Source organism: Lontra canadensis, unplaced genomic scaffold, assembly GCF_010015895.1.
Source record: "Lontra canadensis isolate GAN:19392208 unplaced genomic scaffold, GSC_riverotter_1.0 scaffold25, whole genome shotgun sequence".
In the NCBI taxonomy this organism is placed as follows: Eukaryota; Metazoa; Chordata; class Mammalia; order Carnivora; family Mustelidae; genus Lontra; species Lontra canadensis.
The window spans coordinates 227,836-237,528 of NW_022631019.1; the positions used below are offsets into that span (position 1 = coordinate 227,836).

A 9,693-nucleotide genomic window follows, 5' to 3' on the forward strand; every position below is an offset into this window, starting at 1 on the left:
TAATGTTTGACCACGCATCTGAGGCCCTTGTGGCACAGCCAAGTTGACACAAAGTCAGCGCAGACGCTGACTTGTGTTGGAGACTCATGGCCAAGTCCAAGGTGCCGCAGAGCCACCTGAGTGACCGACCACAGAAACAGGGCTGTTCTCATGAAAGTTAGGTTTGCTGCTTGAAAAGGCCAGCTAAGGACAGCACGTGGCAACACTTCCGTAGAGCAGGACGCTGTCGGACCTCGGGGACCAGGGACCTCAGCAGGCAGGTTTGTTCCGGGGGTCTCTGGAGAGAAGGCCTGTCCCATGAAGGTCATGTGCACCCAAGAATTTGTATGAATTAAATGTGCGTCTTCTCCAAACTCCTCCCACTTTATGCTCTTCAGCAACCAGCCACAGTCCATCAGTCCGCACGAACAAGCAAACCCATAAATGGGCTGAAAGCTTCCGGGGAAAAAGCGAAACCAAACAAAACCAATTGGGCAGCGACCCTGACCAGTGGCTGGTCGAAATTGAAGCCCCTGTGGCCGGCCAACTCTGAGAGCCGCAGGCATCCCACTGTGAGGTACTTGTCCGCTGGGCACCCATCCCCTCCCTGCCCCTGGACTCGCCTCCTGGTACACACAATGCAACAGAACTCAGAGAGCAACACTTTCCAGACTGGTTTTAAAAAGGCCACAGCTGGTCACGGGGCTCCGTCCAGGGCTGCCCGCCCGGGGGGACGCCAGCCCTCGTGGGCAGCCCCGTGGGGTCCTCCGGCCAAGCTCTGGGCTGGTGCAGCCCCGCCCTGTACAGCAGGGACAGCCTTCTGCCCCGTCAGCGGCTCTGAGTCCCTGGGCCACCGAAAGAGAGGACAAATGCCTGGCGTTCCCACCCACAGAAGTGGGGTCCCTGGCCCTGGAGCAGTGGATAACCGATACAGCCACTGTGGGAAACGCCGTGGGAGCTCAGGGGCGAGTGGCTGCCGTGGGAGCCCCTCGCCCTGCACTCTGCTTGCCTCCAGGACCCTGCCACATTCTGACCAATCTCTGCTAAGGACATTCCATGCACCTCGCATTCCCCAGGGCTCCTACCACCTCGTTCTGCCCAGCTCTTTGCTGGCCTTTGCCTGACGCAGAGGCGGCCGACCAGGGAGCTCTGCCTTCCCGTCTGGGTAGGGAGGCCTAGAATGCAGCACGACAATGGGCCTGTCGTCCCCGTGCTCCCCTGGACACCCAGGCCCTTATAGGGCCACCACCAGATCTTCTGACTTTAGGCCCATTTCATACATAACCCTGAGCACCACCCTGCACAAATATTTATTTGGCTGTTAAGGGCTCAGCAGAACAGAGGCCAGAGAAGCGTCTCGGAGCCACAGTGCAGGTGCAAGAGCAAACCGCAGCAGAAAGGTGGTCAGCAAGGGACAGAGGAGGGGTGGGGAGCCGCAGGCCCCTGGAGAGCAGCTGGGCTGTGTCTGGAGGATTCGGGGCTCCACGGAGTGTAAAGCTAAAGCTGTCCTCCCTGGCAGGAGGCTACGGTGAGGAGCGCTTGGACACCTTCCTCCTGTGCAGGACGCGCGGGGGCATCATGGTGCCAGGAGCTGGCCGGCGGCCCGTAGGGCCCGGGACGTGTCCTGGTGCTGAGTGTCCGTGTGCCGATGAGATGATAGTGGAGGCAAAGGGGACTAAGGGGACCCAGAGCCCCGAACGCCTTCACGGCACGGGGTTTGTGGTCCGGAGAGTCACCTGAGGCCTGCACTCCGTGAAGGGATGGCCGCCCCCTCCCCAGAGCTCAGGAATGGCGAGAAGGGGCTGGTAGGCTTATCTGGTCGGAGCCCCTGGGGATGGTGCCGACCTCCCCAGGTGGCACCACCCCCAGGCCTTGCTCCTCTTGGGAGGGGCTGTTGTGGCTGAGGCGTGTCCTCTAGGAACCCGGCCACAAGGATGCAGAACAGCCCCTGTGCTCTCCCTGACCCCCTGGGGACCTCCTGGGGCTCGTTCCCTCTGCTGTGTGGGCACACAGGTGACACAGCACTTAGAAGCCTGACTCGCACGCTTCTAGGGAGCTGGGCCATCCAGGGACTGAGAAGCCTGGTCCCAGCTGAGGGCCACGCCCCTGCTGACAGTCCCCAAGTTCCCTGGTGCAAACATGAGGCACACAGCCGCCTTTAAATTAGCAAAAGCCCACTGCAGACCCCATAGCATCCCTTACCTCCCAAGGCACCCTTACGGCTGTCCAGGTAGTGAGAAGGGTGCAGCACTACCTCTCGCTAGGGAGGCAGACGAAGGGCCAAGGGAGGCCGCACAACTCTGCCTAAGAGCAGGGGCCCTCAGCCACCCCTGAGTGTTGGCCTGCGGGGTGGTCCCAGTGTCCCCAAGGAGCAGCGCCAAGGGAGGTGTGTGGCCTGCCCCTCGGTGGGGATCCCAGGACGTGGCTGACCTGAAGATCGTGGGGCCGGGTTCTCAGTCCCTGCTCCTGGCCGGGCCCCGGGTGAGCGACTCAGCTTCCCCATGTCTCCTCTACAAACCAGCACACTGGCCGCCCTGGGCACTAGCCATCTGGGTGGCTCCTGAGAATTCTCAGCAGAAACGAGAGACGAGGTGCTCGCCTGACCCCGCAGAAACCATCGTGTGCAAACCCCATCGTGGGCAGGTAATGTCATGACCTGCGGCCACTAAGCCGTGTCCGGTGAGTGCGTGAAAACGAAAGGGGAGAAAAGACAGTGTGACCTTGAATGGGAAAAGCAGAATTGGTTTTTAGCCGTATATTTGCATCACTGTGTAGAAAAGATTATAAGGGGAAAAAAATGATTATAAGGAAATGCCCCCAGACGGCAGTGAGGGCACCTGTTGGGCGCGGACCCGTGCCGGCGGCCTCCTTCGAACAGTTCTATGTGTTTTCCTGAGCAGCGACTCCGTCATCAGGGCAGAGCCGCCCGTGGGCTGGCGTGGGACGGCGGGCGCTCCCGGCACACGCGCCCGCGCTGAGGCTTCCAGCAACGCGTGCTAGTGGGAGACCCGGGGGTGGCCCGCGATCGCGCCCACCGCCTGGCTCACACCCCCGGGGCCCCTTTGGTAACCATGGGACTCACCAGCCACTTGCAGGAGCTGGTGCTGCCTGCCTGGGGACCTGCCAGTCCCCTCCTGCAGGGCCGGCTGCGGTCAGGGGTCCGGGCTGCACAGGCTCCGAGGAGGCTCACGGTGAACCTCTCCTGTCGTGCCATCTGTCTGGCTCTGGAGGCGGCTAACGGCTGGGAGCAGCTTGTTCCCTTCCGGGCTCCCACGGCCAACCACCTTGTTGCTGAGGCCTCCAGGAGATGCCCCCGGGGCCCAAGGGCGGCAAGCGTCGCACTCACCTGAGTCTCCCACGTGGGCCGTGGGCCTCAGGCGCCTTCTTATTTCTTCAGTGGAGTCTGGCCAGATGAGGGCCATTCCAGCACCCTGGCTCCCGGAAGCCACACTTCATCCAGAGCGAAAGGCTCCTTCATTGGCTCCCAGCGCATCACAGACATCCCTCCCATCCCGGGAGCGTAGATGGCCATCTGCTGTGAGCCTTTGGCCTTTCGAGGGTGCAGAAACCCGGCACACCCAAGCTCGGCGGGGAAGGCCTTCTCCAGCACCAGAGTCAGGAGCTGCTCTGCCCAGAACCCCAGGTTCTGCCTGGCTGCTCTGGGCCGTGCAGCTGCCCCCAGCCTGTGGGTTCTCACAGTTCTGACCCTGTGTCCAAGCCCAGGCTCCCCAGACTCCAGACTGCCTTGGACCTGGGCAGACTTCCCAGCCAAGGGTTGGACCCTGTCCTCCCCCACCCGCCCTGACACTGTGTGTGGGGGGAGGGGACACACATGTATACACACACGCAGAACTCTCCAGGCCGCGTCTCCACCACATATGTGCTGGTAGATGTTGGCAGGTCTAGCCCCCAAGTGTCCCTGAACATCACCCACCCTCACAGCTGCCCTGCCCTGCCCTGCCCTGGACATTCGAGAGGTCCGCGTAGCAGAGGGGATGGTCCCAGAGGCGCAGGACAGAAAGCTGGTGTGGGCCACAAGGTGGAGACTCATGTCAGCGCTGGCTCCAACACCAGATCCTGTTCCCAGGCCTCAGGGCAGGCCCAGTGCCCCCCACTTTGGTGCTTAGGGCACACACAACCTCTTGGGCCTCTCGGCTGTCTGGGGACATGTGGGGTTCCAGCACAACTTCTCTCTGACCCTCTTGACTGGGCCTGCTGGTCACCCTCATTGTCAGACCTGCTCCCAGGAAAGCATGGTTGACCCTGGCCTGTTTGCTGTCCACACTCGTCACTCCTGCCAGGGCTGGGGATATCTCGTCCCTTGCCAACCCTGTACATTTGTGGTTTCCCCACAGACCCAACCACTAACCCTAGCGAGTCAGCTAGGGCCCACCCTGGCAACACCTGTCCCCCAGACATACCCAGCTGTTTTGCCAGCTGTGCCTGCCCCTTGGCCACACTTGCCTTCCCTGGCCATAAGCCTCCCCCCAACGCTGCACCTGCGCCCCTGGGTTGCACCTGCCTGCATTCTTCCCTCACCCTGTCCACTCTGTCCACTTTCCCTCCCAGGCCATTTCCCTTGCTGGGAACCCTTCCCGAGACCCTCACCCCCTGCCTCCCTTCCACTGCTCAGTCTACAGGTTGCCCCGGGACTAAAACCCCCAGTCTCCCAAGACCTGGTTCGTGTCCCTCACTGACACAGCCTCAGTGCCTAGGACCCACCTGCTCCCTGTCAGAGCTCGCGGGCACCGTCCAGGTGGTGGCTGGAGTGTCCCTCTCCCCACCTCTGTCGCCTGGGAGGTGTCCCTGCTGCAGCATTGCTGGGCTTCCCACAGACTCAGGCATGAGGCTCCCGGGTTTGGTAGCGGCAAGCACACACCCCAGGCTTCGGCCCGTCTGGCTCGTGCTTTTCTCTGGTCCCTTAGGCTGCCCTGGCGCCCATCTCGATTTTCGTATTTGAACAAACTTGGCTCAGGGGTGCTTGATGGTCCCATGTTTCTGCAACTCTCGGGGCCGGTTATTTTCCTAAGTGCAGCCCCCCGCAAGCACTTCCCTTGTGAAAAGGACTTATCCTGAGAGCCCGAGGAGTCTGACCTGTCGGTTCCTTAAATGGCTTGTGCATTGGACACGAAGCTCTTTCTGTTGTGTCTTCCCTTGGAAAGGGTGAGATATGTTCCGTCATGTGACCGTCTGTTTTCTGAAATGTTGTCTCTGTTCCTTTGCTGGACTCTCTGAGACCTACAGAAAGAGCCAGCTGTCGTTAGAATCCGCATCTTACAACACCCTAACACGGCACCTGAGGTCGCCATCTGCCCTGGACGCCTCGGATGGTCCCCCAGTTCCAGGAGGCCTTGTGATGTCCCCAGGATGGGAGGGGAGGGACCTTCCACTCTGCTCACTCCCCAGCACCCAGCACGGGATACACAGGCAGCAGGGAGCCCGCTGGGAGGCCCCCCGATGTGTCTGGAAGCCTGGCGCTCAGTGTCTCCTGTCGGGAGCCTGCCCTGATTCCAGGGGCATCGTCGCTCCTCCCAGGACGAGGACTGGCCCAGGGGAGGCCGGGGCAGAGGAGTTGAGTACACTGTGGGGAGGGGGGCCCTGCTGGCCTGTGGGCATGGGGATGGGGGTTTGGGCTCTCAACATGGAGATCTTCTCTGTAACCGTGCCCATGGGGTGGTGCATTAAAAATAACACACGACGACTGAAAGTTTCCTCACAAAATGCAAGCATGGTTTGCTAGAGTGACACAAGGAGAAGAGAGTGATCACCTCACCTGATGCAGGAAAGGTTTTTAATAAATCTTAGAACCGACCCAACTGTGATTTTTTTTTAAAGATTTTGTTTATTTATTTGACAGACAGAGATCACAGGGAGGCAGAGAGGCAGAGAGAGAGAGGAGGAAGCAGGCTCCCCGCTGAGCAGAGAGCCCGACACGGGGGTCCTGGGATCACGACCCGAGCCAAAGGCAGAGACTTAACCCACTGAGCCACCCAGGCGCCCCTAATCTATTGTGATTTTAAAGATACCTCTTAGGGAAGTGTTCCTAGAAGCTCAGGAACATGAGGAGACCCACACCCTGAAACCTCACCCCAGGCATCACGGGCCCCCGGCAGGCCTCCCACCCATTCTCTTTAAGACCTGGGTCAGGTCAGGGTGCCCCATGGCACGGCCCCAGCTCCACATGGTTCTGGAGACCTGCTCAACGGGACGAGGAAGGAAAATCCGCGAGAGGCCTAGCACCCAGATATAAGAGAAGAGATAACAATGGATGTTATTTGCAGAAGATATGATCACCCATCTGGAAAAACTAACAGAACTGATGGATAAACTATTAGAATAAGAGCCCAGTAAGAGACTGACCTACAGGAACCATTATCTCAAGGACATTGTGCTGAGTGGGATCAGCCAGTCACGAAAGGACAAACACTGTATGGCTTCACTTCGCCAGGAAACTGGACTGATTGAGTTCATACAGGCAGCAGATGGTGGCACCAGGGGCTGGGTGGGGAGTGTGTCTCATGGGACAGAGGGTCAGCTTGGGAACATGGAAAGTTCTGGAGATGGACAGTGGGGATGGTGGTCCCACAGTGTGAGTGTGTCCATGCCCCCGAGCTGTGTACCCAGAAAAAGTTAAAATGGTAAATTTTATGTGAAGTATATTTCATCACAATCAAAAGATCAACATCACAATAAAGAATAGTAAAGAAGCCAGACACAGAGCGTCACGTGTTGCATGATTCTTTTACTACGAAATGCCCAGGACAGGCAAATCCAGGGGTAGAGCAGGATGGTGGTGCAGTAGCCGACAGTCTCTCTGGGACAACGAAAGTGCTCTGGAGGCGGGCAGACGCGGCCATGGCTCCGCTTCACGGAAACATGCTCAGTGCCGCTGGAACACACACTTCCAAGTGGCAAATTTTAGGGGTGCCTGGCTGGCTCGGCCGGTAGAGCATCTGACTCTTGATACTGGGGTTGTGAGTTCAAGACCCATGTTGGGTGTAGAGCTTACCTTAGAAAAAAAAAAAAGAGGTGAATTTTACATAACATAAAAATTTTTTAGGTAGGCTCCTTGCCCAGTGTGGAGCCCAAAGTTGGGCCTGAACTCAGAAGCTTCGGTCAAGGCCAGAGCTGAAATGAAGTCAGTCACGTAGCCTGCGGAGCCGCCCCGGCACCCCTCACCTCATTTTCAGTGATGAAAACCACCCATCGTATGGTATACACCAGCACTAACCACCAGCAAGAAAAGGCGGTTCACAATCTTGAGGAAATGATAGCGTGTCTGGGAGCTGACCAAGTACACACAGCATCTGTGGGAAGAACCGCCAGCCTCAGGCAGGCCCGCGGGTGCGGCGGAGGCGCTGAGAGGGCACTGAGCTCCTGGGTGGACTGAGCTTCCCCCACAGCCCGTCCCTCCACACACACCTGCAAAGCCCGTGCAGTCCTGCTCCAAATGACAGCGGGAGATTTTTCGAGAACCAGATACATTTACCCTAAAATTTGTGAGAGGAAAGGGCATGAATAACTCAGTAGGTATCACAAACAGAGAGTGGAGGGGGCCAGCTCTTCCGGGCTGTGGGCACAGAGCAAAGGGACAGTTTTACAAACCAGCTGGTTCAGGCAAAGTGAGACATGGACTGGAGAGAGCTGCAGAGCCCAGGGATGGACGAGCAGGGGCTGCACCTGGACAAGCCAGCTGCGGTGGGGGAGGTAGGGAGACAGGATCACGATATGGAGCAAAAACGGCTGGATCCCCCCACAGCAGGGGCAGGAGAGGCTGGAGAACCCGCTGCTGCCTGGCGCCCGGGGTCAGGGAGGGAGACCCGACCCAACACCTCGGGCGTGCCAGCCATCAGGTCGCCAGCAGGCACATCTGGTTCCATCCAAGTGGGGGATTCAGACCAGATAGACCCTGAGCTCGCTGAGCAAATCCATAGAGACCATTATCAAGGTTACAAAAGGAACTGGGCAGTTTAGCAGGGAAAAGATAGAAATCCCATCCAAAAACGTGAGAAAAGGAGCAAAGGCTATGAACGAGCCTATCCCAGAGGACACGGCTGCGAGTCTGAAGACCTCACACAGAAACGCGGCCAAGCACGAGGGCCGTGGCAGACGCGCCAATGAATCACAAGAATTTGCCTGGGACTGTCCGACACGGAGCGCCAGTGTGCGCACGGATGTGGCCGCGAGTCCAGACGGGGCGCCTAGGTGTGCACAGGCAGCCTGGCTGGATGTGGCCAGCGGGTGGGGCGCCCCACAGAGCCGTCGGGAAGCCCCGGGCATCCAGCGTGCGGGCCGGTGGCTGCAGAGCACAGACCCGGCGCTGGGAGCGCTTCTGGAGCGACCCCATGCGTCCCGAGACCCGACGCAGGGTGAACAAACGGCTCCGTGCACAGGAGGGCTGACAACGCCCACCCCAGAGCAACGGCCTGGTTCCGCGGGGAGGGGCGCGGAGGTGAGCGTGTGACCTGCTCCCCCCACCCAGGTGAGAAGGACTAGGGCCCTCGTGTCCAAGGAGCCCCGGCTCCCTGCGGCCCAGGCCCGTGCCCCAGCAGGTGTCCCCGTGGCTACCAGGGGCCCTGGCCTGCGGCCCTGCCTTGGCTTGCTTCGTCCCCTCTTCCCGACAGCTTGGCGTCCGCCGTGTCACAGGGTGGGTCCTGAGGAAGCCCCTGGCTCCCACACGGGTTCCTGAGATTTATTCCCAGCCCTGGCCTGTAGTGGTACCTGCCCTGCTTGGACAGAGGGCCTGCTATCAGACAGCTCCACGGTCCCTGGCCGTGTCTGGGAGCTGACCAGGGATGGGCTGCTCAGGGATCACGCAATGCTTTATGCTTCATGAGGAGGCTGGGGACCCTGGGTGGGAGCCTGGTGGTAGTCCCTCCTGACCCACCCACCCAGGACCCTGGACAAAAGTGCTGCACAAAAGCCCTCCCCAGCTCAGTCCCTCCACGCACAAGATTCCCTAGGGCGATTCTCGGGGACCCGAGCCCATGACAGAGCCGGGCTGCCTGGGCCCCTGTCCTCTGCAGCAGATGGTGACGCCCCTCCCAGCCCACACCAGGCTGCAGGCCTCTGCAACGGCCCTGGCAAGTGTCAGTGGGGCCCGTCCCAGAGCTGGAGAAAGTTGAGGTCAAGGGGAGCTTCGGTTTCAGGCTGTGAGCTTCCTGGCTCACTGTGTAATGGTTCTTCCGCACAGGGCCTGCTGGGCGGTCCCCTCTCCCGTCGTCCACAGGCTCCCAAGAGCTCCGTGTGGCCTCTGTCTAGTCCAGCCACAGGGTGACAGGCCTGAGCCTTGGCTGAGGACAGGAATGACGGCCAGGAGAATGGCACGCAGGGTCTGCGGGCCGCAGAGGTCTCCAGTATGAGACTGTTGAGAAAAACCGCAGTCCTGGGCATGGGGTTCCAGGGCTAGGGGGGTTGGGGGACTGGTAGGTGGGGGAGGGGTGGCCAGCCAGCTTTACACCCAGAGGAGTGTCAAAAAGGGTTCCAGCCCGCACCCCCCGGGGCCCCAGCCGGGATGCCCACCCTCCGCTTCACTGCAGTGGGGGTGGCCAGACCTGGCATGCAGCCCAGCGTGACGGCCAGCGAGGCCCCTAACTCCCCCCGACCGCTATCTTTCTCTGTTCTTTTTCCTGTTCTTTTCTCTCTTTTCTCCCAAAGCAGGTTTCCTTGTGATTATTGAGGTATTTATTTTTAAGTAAAAGCCCTTGGCATTCC

At 59.8% G+C, this 9,693-nt stretch overlaps 1 pseudogene; it reads right to left on the reverse strand.

Annotated features, from left to right (window-relative positions):
- Positions 1-3,022: 3,022 nt before the first annotated feature.
- LOC116871330 lies at positions 3,023-8,326 on the reverse strand (annotated as a pseudogene).
- Positions 8,327-9,693: the final 1,367 nt, after the last annotated feature.